Genomic DNA, 17301 nt, shown 5'->3' with positions numbered 1-17301 from the left:
TCAGGACTGCAAGAACGTGGGCATTGTGAACAAATTGACTGTCTCAGATGATTTGACACATTTTGATTTCTGCTTAGGAAAATATCCGTTAATCCTTCTCGAAGAGAAGGAGAGGGTCCTGGGCAGGAATAGAAGAGATCAAATCCCTCACCATCTTGCTCACCCTCTCCCAATGCAAAGGCCTGAAAGTCTCATCGATTTCCACAAGACCTGGCACGTCATCTGTGCCCTCCTTGGCATGACATCAAAACTTCTTCCTCTCTACCTCTCCATTCTCACCATCCATGGCACCAGCTAAAATCAAGACAAGACTGGGTGGCTGCCCTCTCCCTGGCAAACTAAAGCAGAAAGATATCTTATTTTATACTTGCTCTTCGAGTAATTTTCCTTCATTTCTTCTTTTCTCCGTGTCTTCCTTCTCACTCCCTCCCTCCCTGTCTTCTTTCTGTGGTTTTCTGTTTGCTAATATCCAACTCCGGACCATTCTTTGTGTTTGGCAAAGGAAGTGCTTTTATTGTTTGGTAACTCCAGGGGAGATATAGTGTCTATAATGTTGTCTAGGCCGAGCCTCCCCCAGGAAGGTTAACTACCTCTGGCCTACTCTCCAAGGGAGAAGGATGGCAACCGTCCACTTGAGCACCAGCCATCATCTTTAGTGAGAGAGAGGATCCGTCCCTTCCCAGAAGTACGTACCTTCGCTTCTCACAGTGGTGTATCTCAGTGATGTAATGCGACTTATTGGGACCAGTTATCTGGAATCTAAATCTGTGGAATGCAAATTAAGAAAAGGGGCAAACAGAAACCATTTTCCCCCAACCACTTGCTGAAAAAGGTCCTTCTTGGAGCAACACCCAAGTCGGATCAAAGGGTCTGTTCATCTGTCTCAAGAGCCAATGCTGTAGCCCAGCGTGTAGCTAAAAATATGCACTCACAGTCCTAGAAAATTGTATTCATTAAACTCTACCTACGGTCCTCACCCAGAATCTGCTCTATGCCAAAGCAGCGTGCTGCTGTTAATCCTCCTTTATAGATTAGTCAGTAAAATAAAGAGGGTGGGGCTGAAATGCAGGGGAAGTCTGCACACGTGTTTGGAAAAGAAGAAAAGGAAAAGCACAGGGATTTCTTGTTCTCTCCTTCATGTTCTGAGTTGCCAGGGTTGTCCAGGCACCACTGAGAGATGCAGGGCTTTTTCACATTCACAGTATTTTCACTTCCACAGGGTAAGTGCTACATGTGAAATGGGAATTTAGAGACAGATCAAATAAATGCCTTTCAAACTGTGGCACATTGTTATTCCTAGACCCCTCCCACCCCTTGTTGGTGTGTTAAAGAGGAAATAATACTAATCGCAGCTGATATTATTCAGCACTTGTTATGTGCCAAGCACAGTGGCAAGTGTGTTATATATGTGATCTCAGTTCCATTCTTCTAAGATCCCTATGAGATAGGTACTTCTGTCACCACCATTTTGAGGAGGATGGCATTAAGATTGTAGAACGGTGAAATAACTTGAGCCAGGAAGTGCCAAAGCTGGGGTTTGAACCCGAAGCTTCCAAAGTCTTGCTCTGAACATCTATGCCGTAATGCCATCTGTCAATAGTTCCCATAAAAATAGAGTTTTCATTTAAGATTTGGGTGACTGAGCCTTAATAATAATTCTGTTATTTTCTTAATCTTTACAGTTTTCTGCAATCCAATGGTAGGGTTTCTTGAAGGGAGACTGTCTCCCTCACCTTTGCACCCCCCCAGCCCTTAAAACAAAGTATCTTGCACAGAATAGGAACTGAAGTATTATTTGTTGAAATGCGCTTTACATTATCTCTGTATCTAAATAAAGCCCACCTAAATAAGTCCATTTCCTAAACACTAGGGTTTTCCTCTTCTTTGTAGCCATCCTCTTCTTCTTGTTTTGTTTTTGAAAGGTTGATTTTGAACTGGAAGGACATTGCAGTTGTCTTGTCACTTAGCGTGATTTGAAAGTGAGAGTCTGTGTAGTGCTTTAGCCTGCCCTCAGCAATCAGGCCTCACACTCGCGAGGCTCTGATTGTAGGAGTTGCCTTATTTGCATTGATGAGGATGAGCCAGCTGCTAGAGCATACAGAACTGCACCTGACACAATCACCGAGTTCAGGATTAGCGCAGGGAATCAGGAATCCACTGCGCTGCGTGGCAATCTCAGCCCTACATTAGAGTCAGTCATGCAAAATGACCCAAATTTGCAATGAGCATAATTAGCAATCCAAAGATGCATGTTAATTTGACAGCCAATATTTTCCTATGTTTCCCTAAATTAAAAATAATATATTATATATAAATATATATACATACATATACATGTATATATACATATACATACATATATACGTATATATACATATATATGTATATATATATACATATGTATATGTATGTATATGTATATATATATACTCTTTCCTGGATAAGTCTGGGCGTGAAAATAATTCAGGGGATTGTGAGTGTGTAAAAAATGTGTAAACCCTAGAAAATATGGATTTCTTTGGGTAACTAGCCACCCCTCAACACACACACACACACACACACACACACACTCACACAGCAAGGTATTAATTTTGGCATCAAATATTATAAAGGCTTTGTGGTGTCATGCTCCTTTTTAATCAGTAGAAAACAGCTGTTTACAAGGACAAAAATAATAAAAATAACGATATGTGGGAAAGGAAAATTTAAGCTGTAAAAAAGGGATTTGCTATTTTATATTATGTATTTATATTTCTGAGGCTCTTTGTGTCAGGCATAACCACAGATACACTCAGTGATTTTAGGGTTTCCTAAAAGTACAAGAGATTATGTTGAATTTTTGTTAAACAGAGTTTATAAATCAAATGGAACATTCCCAAACCCTGGGCTGTTTTTCCATATGTCTGCAGTCTATAGGTATTGAAATGCTCACCTATACTTTAGGAAAAAAACAACATTTTGCAAAAATTGAATAAATGATCATTCGAAGCAAAAGCATGCAGTTCAAAAGCTAAACCTCCCATTGGAGAACAGAAAATTTAATGAGCTTTTAATGGAATGCAATGCTCAGAGTAGTAAATTATTTGTTAGTTGACGATGCAATCAGCATGCTGATTAAGGTTGCTTGGTTTTTTACTAAACATTAACTGAATGAAAACGGGTAGTCCTTGTTCTGCTTGGGGGGCTTTAAGGAAGCAAATGGACTTTCAGAACAGAGATTGTCAATAAAGGTGAGTGCACTCCAGGTGTCATTTGAATATGATGATAAAATACTTCTGATAAATATTTAAAAGCATTTTAAATCCACAATGTTCGCCTAGTGTATTGTGGACTCTGTTTAAAGAAACAGTGGGCCTTTGCAGGCCTAACAACAATCCCTCTATCTCTCTCTAGAAAGAAATATCTAGATCTGCTTTCTTTTATTGCAAAAGAGAAAAAAGGGGGGTGGTATGCTTTGAAAATATAAGCCAGCCTCGACTCTAGGACTGGGAACTGTTTGGGAGTTTGGAATGTAAACGTAAAAAAAGACGAAAAAGGACTAAAATCAAAACAAAGAAAAATAGTCTGACAGCAAATAGAGGAAGAGACATCTGTTTCTCTGGATAAAAATTTAATAAAGCCAATTTGATATTCTGATGTTTTAAAATAATTGCTATTAGAATATGTACACATATTTTAATTTATAAATGATGGCATTTTGAGGGCAAGAAATATTGTGATATCGGAGTTATATTCTGTCTAATTTAGGAGGTTTGAAGGGGATAAAAGAAAAAAAACCAAAAATTGGAAATAAATTATGTAATGGTTATTTTTGTTGTTAAATTGTTAATACAGAATTAGTAAAGTATATCATTTACCATATATTAATCAATGTGTACATTAGCTATAAATATTGTTTCTGAGAGAAATTTTGTTACTATGTCTGTTTAAATTGCTAGATTTATTCCCTCCCCTGAAAGAGGTTTTTATTTATTTTTGTTTGTTTGTTTGTTTTTCTCCCTACAATTGAAGAATTATGGGTTTGTAGGTTAATTTTATTTGAACAGCTACAAAGTTCTTTTTCTATAAATCCTAATTAGTTTCATCATTGGTGATTCTCTGGCAATGATCAGGTACGCTTAAAATCCGATAAATAACTACATCTCACTTTTAACTATTCCTGTTTATGACCCAAGAGGTTAAAAGCCTTTGACTGGCATTTGACTTCTGACCTCATATAAATGTTATCTTATCAGTTCCTGCTTGTTAACTTGTATTGAGTGCTTGTCCCTGATGGCTTTTAGATAAAGGGTTGTGGGTTTTTCCTTTTTTTTCTTTTTAATATATTTCCTATAGGAACTAAACCATTTGCTTTGTTCTATGCCTAGTGCACTCCAGTCTACACAGTAACTGGCTATAAATCTGTTATAAAGCCCCAAATATACTTTTTTAAAATTCTTGACATTATTTTAGTTTAGCTTTATGGATACGATTTTATGATTGAGAATATATATTTATTATAATTAATAGCAGTAATTACTAGTGATCGTAATCCTTTAATATGTTAATCAAGAAGTTGGTTTGCTTTCTGTTCTCCTTAAAAAAAAAAAATACCAAAAAAAAAGCAATTTTAGCTGTGCATTTTGTACCAGCATGGGATGAGTTAGAGAGATAATTTATGGAAATCTTGTCTCCCCAGACTTCAGAAGTCCGCCTAATGAGAGAGTCATCAGTAAGATATATCTTTTTTTAAAAATCAAATCCAGACCATGAACAGGGCATTTTGAACCTTTGGGGAGGAAGGTGGTGGCCTGGCACCCTCCTTTGCCCTTCTGTCCTACGAATTAAGAAAGATTTCAGCCTTTTATTCCGTTTGCAGCTGTGTGTGTTGGTCACACATTCAAGTGTTTATGTGTGTGAGTCCAGTCACTATGTACGAATCTAAATACATTTGAATGTTTGCATTTTAATCTCTCTCCATACCTCGATGCCATCACGAGAGAGTATTCTAGGCAGATATTGGTGCCTCAGAGGCTGCCTCATTTGCAAATGACCTACAATGTGATTTCTAAACAAAATATTACATTAATTTCTATGTGGAAAACAGGCAGCAAGGAGGGGGGAAAAGGAAGAGGCAGCCATCTTGGAGTCATTTTGCCTTTTAGCTTCCTTCTTTCTCCTCCTAAGACTCAATAGTTAGGATATTATCTTTATTTTTAATTGGCTTTCAACATAATGCAGGAGGCACATACAAGAGACCTTTGTATCCATGTTAGGAGTAGAAAAAGTTGTAACCTCTTGGACTTTAAATAAGAACTGTGACTATAGACAAACTATACCTATTATTCTCTATCCTTCTAAATAAATATACATATAAATGAAGCATATGCCACAGCTTGTAAGAGACCTGTACAAAACCTATTAAGGGAAACAAATGTCTATTTGGACCATTCATTTACTGCTATCTAAAGAATTAATATGTCAGTAAAGTTATCTGCCCTTCCTCCTCCCCCATTCTTTCTTTTCTCCCCAAACATACACTCACAAGCACACACACAAACACACACATCCAGACACCCCACTATGGAGAAATGGCAACCCTGGAAACTTGTTTTTTGTAAACAGGAATTCCTTTTCTGTCAGATCTTAAGTATTTAAAAAAAGATTGGAAGAGACTAGCTTTTATTTTTTATTTTATTTCAATTTTCTGTGTGTGGAGAGCTGCGCTGGCTCTGTAATGTCCCAACACTGCTTTCATCATGCACATTCTGGCAACGTACAGTTTTAATGCAATTTGTCCTAACTTTTCATTTCAACCATTGCTTTTCTCAAAGTGGCCAGAGTTTAAAGACTGCAAAAGCAAAGGGAAAAGAAATACCACGGCAGGGGGAAAAACAAACCAACCCCAAAACTGGTGCTGGTATTCACAGCATTGACACATTCTCAAATGTTTTCTCTGTAGTTATAACACAAAAGCTCTTTCTTCCCTGTTTTGATGTGTTAAAGACTGGAAAGAGAGAGTACCCTTGGAAGTGGTAAAATAAGTATTTGGAAGCACAGAGAAGGTGTTTCTTCCTTGAATGTCCAGCATGTATCAATAACATGTAGTTACTTACAGTTTAATATTAATTAAATTCTTTAAAATGTTAAGAGAATAAAAGTTAAATTTAAACAAGTTGTGTCACATTCGTTGAACTTCTAGCCATCAGTGTTGCCTTCTTTTTCTGTGTGTAATTATAAGGGCATTTGGAGATAATCATTCTGTTATCGCTGAAATAAAGATAAACCAGAAGCCTAGGTCCCTCTGAAAAGGGTGTGAGTGGATCAATAATGAATTATTGTCTAATTTTGGTATTTGGCGGAAGAAATCACAAACTTTTACTCCTTTAATGTCTGTAATCTGAACTAATTTTTCTAGCCAATATTATTTGCAGATTGTTTTACTGAGTGAAACAAATAAGGATTTGAAAGACAAATAATGACCTGATTTCTAAACACTCTCTCCTATTCTGACGGCCAAATTCTCGGAGTTGAATCCCAGGGTCCCTTACAATTATATCCTGGCTTTGTATCCTGGCTTTAGAAAACAAGATTTCAACATGTAAGCTAGATGATTTCATAACTGGTGCAGGTTATACCATCATCCTTATTTATATTTAACTAATCTTTTAATATATAGTCATCAGTCTTAGTATACTTAAAGCAGAAAAAGTATTTAGTTAAACCAGTTTCCATGTCAATCAAAATGAACTCCCCAAACATTTTTGATGTAATACTTTTAAATCATTGGAGTTAGAAATACTTTTACATCATTGTAGTTAAAGGAAGAATATGAAGGAATATCAAGGCCCTTGTTTTTCTGTGTAGCTGTATATCTTCAAGCTTTATAAAGTTACCAAGGGGTGTATTAAAACATGTTGCTTTTATATGTCTTTTTTCCAATTTTTATTAGCGATTTTTTGAGCCAAAACTGATGACAATTGCTGGGAAGCAAGATTTCAAATACTCTGTTTATGTGTTTATAAATCTACCCCAAGAATATATTCAGAAATATAACCCATTTGATTTTTTCCTATTTCTTGTCAAAAATCAAACCTGCTCTGTTTGGAAAAAGCAGAGGCTTCTGTGATGTCATGGACCTTTTTGTATTTCAGCAAAGAAGCTGAGGACATGGAGCCAGAAATATCAGAATTTTTAAGACCCAAATTATTACTGTTAAAATTTTACCCCTTCTTTTGTGAAGACTGATGCAGATGGATTTCTAATTTCCTTTGGTCTCTGTCCTCTCTTGTGTGTGTTTTCTTTATTTGTATAAATAAGGCTTGTTCTATTTTACTAGAATGTTTAATTTGGACACACTCTCCCTGATAGATTCTCATTCTCGATACCCCAACTTGCCTGGGTTGTGAAATTGGGAATTGGGAGTGGTTTTCCTTATTTAAAAAGTTCTGCGATTCAGACTCAGAGAGCCAGAACCTTTTTTTTCTGGACATGCTGAAACTGAACATGATATCAGGACCTTTACTCATGAACATTCATCTGGACATGCTCAATGGTCACACACAAGACTGTACACCATGTTCATATCTTTCTTATGGGAAAATGATAAAATCATATCTGCAGGCATCCTAGGGGCATGGCCTGGACATACACCTTGCCCTCTTTCCCTTGGCCTCACTTGCCCTGAAGAATGAATACATCCATCTCCAAAGCTCATGCTTCGAAGTGACCAGTCAGATGCTAGCAGGTCAGCTGGCTGTCCTCTTGGACAGAGGATCCATAAATCAGGGAAATGTGGGTGTGCTTGAAAGAGAAAGGTAGTCCAGCCTGAGGGGAAGCCACGTAAATCTCTCCCAGAGCATTGTTCCTGGGGAGAGAGTGGGGGTGAGAGTTAGGGTAGCACATGGGGCTGAGGACTGTTATTAATGCCCTAGCCCTCCTGCAGTGGGTGCTAACTTGTTGTGCATGAAAGCTGCCACCACCCTTCCCAAACATCGGCCTGCTTGGAAAAGTCAAGCACTGCTGAGCCCTGATTTTCATTTAATAGTCAAAACCAAGATGCATTTGGGCTATGATGATAGGACAGCTCCCTTGAAAAGATTATTTGAACTACAAAGGCATTCATTTAGGGCTAGCGATGTTGCAAAAGGGCCTGCTAGAAATTAGCAGCCTGTCCTGGTATTTGGAGAGCAAGAGTGACAACTTATTGGAAGTTCTCAAGGAATCATTTATATTTCACACTCCACTAGGCAGCTGATTTGAGATTGTCTGTTAGCATAACAAAGGCTCTGAGCCTGTGAACTTCAGAAACCTTTCGACCTCTTAGCTACTGGCATGAATAGCCCCCAGTCCTGCCTATAGAGATCTCCCAAAGCTCCCCTGTTCGTGGCTAAATTGTTAATCAGGGTAATTTAATATAGTTTTCAATATGCCTCATCTCTTATTGGGAAAGGTATTCACAGCTTCCTTACCCCCTGAAAAAAAAAGTTCTTTCATTCAAGTGTGAGAGGGGCAGCTGCAGACAAACCCCCATGCCTTGCTGCTCCCCCCACACCCCTCTGCAGCAGCAGCAATGTCCTGAGCAGCAGCCGTGGTAAAGGGCCAGAAAACGAAGCTCGAACGACCATCCCTTTGCATGCACTCCCAACTGAACCTGAAATTTCAACCTATTTACGCCTGGAATCGACAAAACAAAAACCCAAGGCTTAGCCATAACTGAAACCTCAGAGCCAACACACACACACACACACACACACACACACACACACACACACACACACACACACACACACGCTGATCATGCCACACCCCCTTCTCCACCCTCCCTTCACCACTACCCTTTTCCTCCCTCCTCATCTCCCAACTAAGCTTCTCTTCTGGCTCCTAAGAAAAGGCACCAGACCCCAAAGCCTGCTAATTTTCATTTCTCTCACTCTTTGGAGGCAGCCCACACCATCCTGCAAGAGCCTTCACACAGTCACCCTCAGCCTGGAGCCCGCATCCTCTCCCATGTCACATACACTTGCTCTCACCCGCTCCCTCGCACACTATCAATTCACATGCACATTAGTTAGCTGAAAAGAACCAGAGCACAAATATATTCACTTTAATCCAGTTAAGACCTAAGAGGTCTCATAGGATATTATTCAATAGTTTGAAAACCAAGTATAAAACTCAGATTTTGCTACACCATTTCATCTCAAAGAGGCCTACAGCGTACCTTTCTTTCACTTTCTGCAAGTACATATTGTAAAAAAAAAATTAAAGTGAAAAGAAAAGAATCACGGCAAACCACCCAGCTTCAGGCAGACACTGCTCAAATATTATTATGTTGTCTTTTTAATGACTGTGCTTCTCATACCTATGTGCAAAGTCCGACAGACAATTTCATACAAAAAAGGAAAACACATGAAATCACTTTTTTTTAAATTAAAAATGGAAGGATACAATCACCTAATCTTATTTTTCCACGTGAGAATTTTAGATATCTATAATCTTTCATCTTTCATTTTCATGTGAAAATTTTAAGACATCTAGAAAAACATATCTGAATATTTCCTAATGGCTTTGGTGAATTTCTGTTCAATCTTGTTCTGTCTTTGTGAGAATTGAGGCCCTGTGTCTTGCTACTTCCTGGAACAGCCATTTTTCGTGTGCCCTGTTTTGGTTGGTGTGCTTGTCTCTCAGCCTCCTGAAGTTGGATAAAGCCAGGATCTAGTGCCTGAAGTATTTTCTTTGAATTTGCTCTAGTTAGAGTGGTCCTCGATGGGGGTGGGGAGACTTTCTTTACTCACTTGGGATCCTAATCTAGCATCTCCAAACTGCTAAGATATGAGAGACAAATTTCTGTTTACAAGATCAGGAGAAGGATTACTAACCTTCAAAATAGAAAGTACAAATATAGACCCAAAATTAATAAAACAAAACAAATAGCCCAATCTCTTTCCCAAGATAGATTTTCTTGGAGTTAAAATTAAAAAAAAATAGGTTTCCTGGTCAATTTTAATATCTAAACAATGCCCAGAGGTGACACTTTGGAACAGAAAATAAAATAAGTATATCTGGTTATTACATTATGTGGCAAGCCTAAAATCTGCATTTTCCTTTTTTTAAAAATAAAAAGAATCTGACAGTTTTAATTTCAATGTTGTGGACATTTTTAGATTATAAACACTTTGTCACTAATCTGTTCATTATTTATTTTAATGATGGGCTTTTTAGTTTATTTTATTCTGTAAGTAGCAATTTTCATTTTCTTGATAACTTAAGCCAGGATATTTTTAAAATATTAACTGATAGTTACTACAAATCAGTGGATAAATATTTCTGGTTTCTCTTTTAAAAAGCCAGATATATGAAATCATTCTTATATAAATTAACAGAAGTTTAACTTTCAAAAGATGTTTAAAGAGAAAAAATAAGGCTTTTAAATCCAAGAAGGAAAAAAAATACACAATTTGCATTTTTTCAGTACTTTTGTTTAACATTTTTTTCATTAGCCTTTTCTTTATTAGAATTTATGATCCATGTCCATCATTATACTTTCACATCTCTGATTTCTGTTAAATTTTCTAATAGAGGTTAATAAAATATAAAGGGGTAAAAAAGGTCTATTTGCTTTCATGTAAAATACTCAATATTTTAAGGTTATTTGTATTTGTATTTATATTTTTCCATGTTCTAATTTAAATTATTGAAATTTGACTGAAATTAATTCTATTTGGAGTTAGGAAGTAACGGGGGAGTTGGTTTTTTTTTGTTTGTTTAAGGAATTAAACAACCTGATTTTGCTAAATTATAACATTTTCTAGGGGTTGGGCCATCTAACACTCTCTCTAGCATGGCACAGTTTGGGCCTTATATTTATGGAAGCAAAAGGGTTGGGGGAGAAGGATGTATATTTGGAATGGTGTTTGACAGGGGGAATGAACGCAGACACCAGAACAATTATATTACAATCCCATTGGGAATGCCATCACCAAATTTAGCCAGACTGATGGGGCACTGTCTAGACGGTCCCTTTTGTGTATCAGCTGTTTTTTCCCTGCTTTATTGCACTGCCTGAATGTGTGAGTTGAACATGCATATGGATCTCAAACATAACCATTCCTGCAACCATACATTGCTATTAAACTTCCTATCATTTGGCTCAGAATCAAGGATTGTGTATTCCTACTGTATTCCCTTTACGATATTTTGTAATTAAAATGCAGCTTCCAGAATTAGTGGTTTAACAAAGGTCATAAGACAAAGTAGAAGGTGCCTAGCTGTTTTTTTCTATGAAAAAAAAGCACTAAACATTTCTATCTTCTCAAACATGTCCACCTCTTTTCTACACAAGCAAAAGAAATCCAAAAAGAAAAGAAATAAAACAATGAGCGAAAGAGGCATAGTACATGTAAATTACTACTTTTCCATTTGAAAAGGGCAAAAGATAGAAAGAAAGAATATTTATTAAATATTTTCAGTGTAATTAATGGCAGTGTGTGTGGTTTTCCTTTTTTTTCTTTTTTCTTTTTCTTTTTCATTTTCTTTTCTTTTTTTCCCCTTTCCCTCTATTTGGTAAGCCAAATAGAGTTCAATAATCAGGTTTCTTGTGAGGTCTTAGAAATAGACTCCCAAACTCTTTTGAATACATGCTTACAGGATTGCTCTGGTGTTATTGGGCAGATAGGACATCCCAGAGACATTTCACATCTGGGCAACTGTCAGGATTTTGTTTTGTTTGTCAAGATAGTGCAGTAAGGCTAGGACTTGCTTACACTTGATTACAGTATCCACACAAAACATTCATTGTCCAAAGGAGCAGGAATGCACCCCTAAACAGGACGCACTTTCCATGGGTAATAAATACTAAGGTTGGATGCCTTTGCTAACAACCAAGAATCTGAAACAAGCACAAATTAATTATTCCAATTAGAAAGTGAGAAATAGAAAATTCTGTTAATGCTAATGAAAGTAGGTATCAGATCTACCTTTTTCTATAAAAGGTTTATCAGCAACTTTGTCTACAGTCACCAAGAATTAAAAGGTGTAAGAAATCAGAATCCCACAAAATGTAAGTCATTATTAATAAAATTCTTGCCTTGTAGTATGAGCCCAGATAAATCCACTGTTTCAGGAAAGAGAATTCCATGTGTCACAGCATGGGTAACTTTTGTTAATATTACACACAAACTATTTGGAGTAGGAATTCTACTCACCATTTGCTAATTTTTTTTTTTATTTTAACAACAAACACAACAAAAAATGGTGAAAGTTTTCGTTTGCCCTTAAGAAAAAAAAAATCTAACTTAAAGTTAGTAATAGGAAAAAGCATTTTTAATAGCTAGACTCTGGTTTCATGCATTAAACTTTTTTAGTGACTAAATAATGGAATTTTTATTTTAAAAATAATAATTTTCCATGCTTAATCCTTGGCATTCAATAACTATCACTTATTATGAACAATGAAGATTTTATCCATTTTTTGAAGATAGGGTTTTGAAGGGAGGACTGGAGGAAAGAGAAAGTAAATTTTATTCCCAATTCTACTGAACAGGATAAGACTAGAAGTGATCTATTTTTCAGTCTGAAACATTGGATCGCAAATGAACAATCCTAAAATTTGTGACATAGAATTGGGAAATTTCCTGGTTGGAAGAAGGTATGAGACTTGAACAACTGACACTGAACATGGAGACCCTTGAGTCAGTACTTGTAGGCATTGATATTAACAGCCTCTGAGGCCTAACTTTGGTATGATTGAGAAAAAATGTAGCCAAAGGCTAGGACAGATAGCAAAAGAAACCAAGACTGAGAAATAAGAAAACCAGAGAAAAATGGGGGCGGGGAGTTGGAGAGAGGTGGTTGGGGGTGGGTGGCATGCAGGGTTAGTGAGTGAGTGAGAAAGAAAGAAAGAGAGCAGAGAATGAATATTCTAAGCATTGTTTTAACCTAAAACAGAGACGCTTCCAGGAGAATGAATTTCAATGGAGCTGAGCCAAAAATAATTATAGACATTTTCTTGTTTTGTTTTGTGAATGAAGAGCATCTCTTTTCTCTGGATATGCAAAAGTGAAAAAGAACCAGAGCCAGGAGATTGAAGTGATGCCCCTCTGCCCCTCTACTTCCCACACAGCCAGTAGCAGACCTTTCTTTCTTCCCTTTTCCAAAAGCTATTGGCACCGAACTGGGCTGGGAAGAGAGGGAAGAGGCAGCAGCCCTCAAACCTAGCTGGATTTTCTATTCTGACAATAGCTTGTTTACTTTGATAAGGCTGCAGTATTAACATTAGAAGCAAGATTGGGGTGGGGAGCCGGGATACACATTTCAGGTTCTAGAAATAGAATTAAGCTATTTACAACTAAGAATATTCGCCTATTTGAGATACTTGAAACTTTCTTTGGGTTTTATTTTACCAATTACATTTGTTTCCTTGTTTTTTGATCATCAATAGCAGGCTACTAACGGAAATAAAGCATTCTGTCAATTTTTCTCCATTTTCTCTGTGATGTAAAATCTTTATCTTGAAAACTTTTCTTACAGGGGAAAAAATGGCATCTGTGAAAATAGCTTGAGCTATAACTGAATTTTGGGGAAAGCAATTATAATATACTTCCCATGAAAGCAGAAATAAAAGGATTTGTACTAATATGAACTACTCAGAGTTGGGGGAGAAACCCACCAACATTAATAGACTTTGGGGAGGAAGCAATCATAAACAATTCAGAATTAATACCTAAAGAGTATTAATTATCTTAAGTTTAATTGACATATATAAATCATATCATTAGGTAGTGTCTGAAACTGAATTCTCTCCAAATCTTTTATTTTAGGCGTTGTGCCGTGTTAAAGACCTAGTTGTCATTTTATCATTCATATATGTTTATTCTACAAGTACATTTAAGGTACCACTTTTATCTTTGTATTATCTGAAGTTTTAAAAAACAATATATTTTAAAAACCTAAGAACTGGTTCCTTTCCTCTACATCATCATTCACAACTTGTGAAAGTTAACTTTTGTTTTTATAAATATTTGACCTGCTAAGTTTAACAATTTAGTTATCCAGTAGAACAGCATAGAGAGTTGTAAACTTAATGGGTTAACACCGAAATGCCTTGATACAAATTTAAAACAAAAACACTATTCATGTTACATTAATAGACAGACAAGATTATTTATTGGCTTAAGCATAAACGTCTGAGAAAGTAGCAAAAATATATATAATTTTCTTTAAAACTTTTATATATAAAATTGTTCCTGTTTTTCTGTCAAAAAAAATTGAAATATATAATAGTTGGCAGTAAAATTATATAATTCTATGTAGTTAAGTTTTTTTTTTTTATTTCTTAAAGATGGAAAATGTCTTCATGTGCATGGGACTTTATTTAGGGATTTTCAAAACATATTTTAAATGTCACTGTGAAGACATTGTATAAGTCTTGAATATGAGTTTTATAAATCCACCTTTAATTTAATTAATCATATTGATTCACTTGACATTTTTCTCCTCCTGAATCTCCCCCATCCTTTTTTTCATCTCTCTATTAAAAGCAATTCATTCACAGTGGTAGACTAATTTTTGAAGCAGATTTTACAAAATAAAACCCATAATGGTTTTAGAAGAACTTCTAAAAGCTTTCAACTTAGATCTGTTAGGAGTGGTTAAAATGAATACTTAAGAATTCAAAGTACTTAATCACACTAATCTTAACTTTATACTTAAAACCCAATTCTCCAAAAGTAGATCTGCTTTATAAAAAGAGCAACTATTAATATTAATAACCAGAATAATCATTAATATGCTCTAAGCCAAAAATAAGTATATGAGATTAGCAACAAATATCTAATTTTTTCAAGCTTTAAAAGAAAACTTTACTTCTTAAAATAAAATAACTTGCAAAATAGGAAAATATTTAATTAAAAATTTCTACTAAAACCCCCAATATATATACAATTTGAGAATTTATATTTGATTATACTGCATTAAATTGTTGAGGAAAAATATTACTCTACTAAAACATTTAGAATATGGTATACAATGATTTATTGTTAATGGCAATGCAATATAGCACACCAATATGTGTATTTACTATCAAGCTCTAAAACTAACTAGGAAATTAGATAAATGGGACACTTATAATTGATAAGTGTCCCAAAGATACTAGCAATAATAATTAAGCTAAAATGAATATAGAGTCCTTGGTACGTGCACCAAGATTTCTACGTTTTACAAGAGTCTATAGATATACCGTATATACGGATATGCTAAGTGTAGATATGTTTGTCATTTGTTTACATCAGTCATCATATTATAAAATGGATTTTCAAGGGTTCTATCTTGACCAAGTGTTTTCTAGCCCCAAATTACTAAACCAATTTCAGAGCTTTGCTCAGAAAAGTTACATTTTACTTGAAACTGACCATAGAAATTGCCCCAAAGAAGTCTTGTTTGTTTGTTCTTTTCATTTTCTCTAGTGGTATGGAGTCCAGTATGCAACTCTGGGCAGGAAGAGGAAGCAGTAAGAAGCAATTGAAAGGATTAGGATGGGAACTTCCTCAAGCTTCACGGGCTTGTTTGCTGGCCACAGATGCCATTATAGTGTACAGATAAGATATGTTTAATATTAAGACTTTAAAAAGAGCCTTCACACTTCTGAAAATTCAGAGGCAAAGCCGAGCCTCTTTCTTTAGCCCATATACTTCACAACGTTGGTCCAGGAAGTCTGGCTAAAGATAATTTCATCCAGCTCACACGGTTTGGGTTTTGTCACTTCATGTCATAACCTCCACATTACTTGAATGTAGTTTTAAAATGTGTTAAACGGAAATGCTGATATAAGCCTAAATGTAGCTGTACTTGCTGTTTCTGCTCTAAGTTCATTTATGGTGGTGGATTTAGTTAAAGGAGCCAGAATAGCCATGCTTAACAGTAAGGAAACAAAATCCTCTTGGCTTCAATGGGGGCAAGGTATATGTCAGAGCAGAGGGAACTCACTGTAGATATTGGAGATAAATACCTTCTGTAGAAATGTACACATTTCATTGGTGTGCTATATAGTGTAAAGAAAAATATGCCACATTACAAAGAAAGTCCCATTAGCTTTCCCCCCTATTCTAAATGCTATTTTATATATCTTAAACACAGAGAATATGCAATAACATTTATGATTGTAATAGCTGACTCCCAATAAGAACTGCTAGTGATCTTAGGTGTCTATTGAATCATAATCAAGGACTACCTGGCAAGCATTAAGTGACAATAAAGGGCATTCTTTCTAAAATAGTAGATGAATTAGTAATAGAGAAAATGGTCACTTTGGCAGAAAAGTCAACAGAAAAATATCAGTAATTATATATGCGCCTTGTACACAAACATACTGTATTATATCCAGTGTGCAATGTGCTATTATAAAAAAAAAAGTATGGCACCTCTTCTGGATGATACAGCTGCATTACGAAGTTTTATAGAATGCCTTATTTTCCAGAGCACAACATTTAGCTTTTTCACATGGTTTTTTTTGGTAGAATTTCTCCTCCCAGTTAAAAACTGGTTTTTGTCACACAACTGCATAATTATTTTTCTGCAACTAGCGATAATTACTTGTTTTGTGTATCTCTACTAGAGTGATTCAGTGTTTGCTGTTCTACCTCATAAAACGCATCTGTATTAGAGCACCGTGAAAAGGAGTATTGACCTTATATAATATATTGCTATATTGGTAGGGGCACACAGCTCTAATTCTTTGTAAAAGGCACAAAAGTCTATATTGCTTTGAGTTTTCCTTTTTTGAATGCTATGTGAGTGTTCTGACTAAAGCATAAAACTGGAGGTAACTGAAGACAAGAAACCTCACAACATGGAAATTACTCAGTACACAAAGAAACTCCCTCTCAGATAGATATACAATGGGTGACTGAATAAAAAAGGCTGTTGGAGGGATTTGTTGATAGTGGCATCATAGAAAACTCTGGAATCAGTGTTTGTGAGATTTGTCACACCAAAAACTCAAACAGATTTCAAATCACTCAAGAATATCTAATCATTTTATGTCACTCACAAAGCTTGCCACAAATAAAAATGAAAATTAAGCAGAGCACCTCCTGCCAGTCTTCTTTCATCTTACAGCAGTCCTTCTCTGTCTCTTTTCCTTCCAACTCTTATTTATCTGTGGTTCTCCTTTCTTTCAAGTTCTCTTTAATCCTGCTTTCCCATGTCCCTCTTTAGTTTTATTTAATCAGTGATGCCAATAAAAACAAACAGTCTATTTAAAACAAATGAGCCAGGGCCAAAAGTACGTAATTGGTCCATGCCTTACTTTTTAGTAAGTACACCTGT

General features: G+C 35.9%; 1 long non-coding RNA gene across 1 annotated transcript in view; it reads left to right on the top strand.

Moving 5' to 3' along the window:
• The first annotated feature begins 3142 nt into the window (after positions 1 to 3142).
• The window catches only part of LOC308499484, a 35952-nt gene continuing 21793 nt past the window's right edge, over positions 3143 to 17301 (top strand). Inside the window, exon 1 of the long non-coding RNA XR_013993601.1 lies at positions 3143 to 3230. This is a non-coding gene — a long non-coding RNA (uncharacterized lncRNA). The remainder of the gene's footprint in view (positions 3231 to 17301) is intronic.

Source organism: Rhinolophus hipposideros, assembly GCF_964194185.1.
Source record: "Rhinolophus hipposideros genome assembly, chromosome: 7".
NCBI lineage: Eukaryota > Metazoa > Chordata > Mammalia > Chiroptera > Rhinolophidae > Rhinolophus > Rhinolophus hipposideros.
This window is presented reverse-complemented; position numbering and strand designations above follow the sequence as displayed.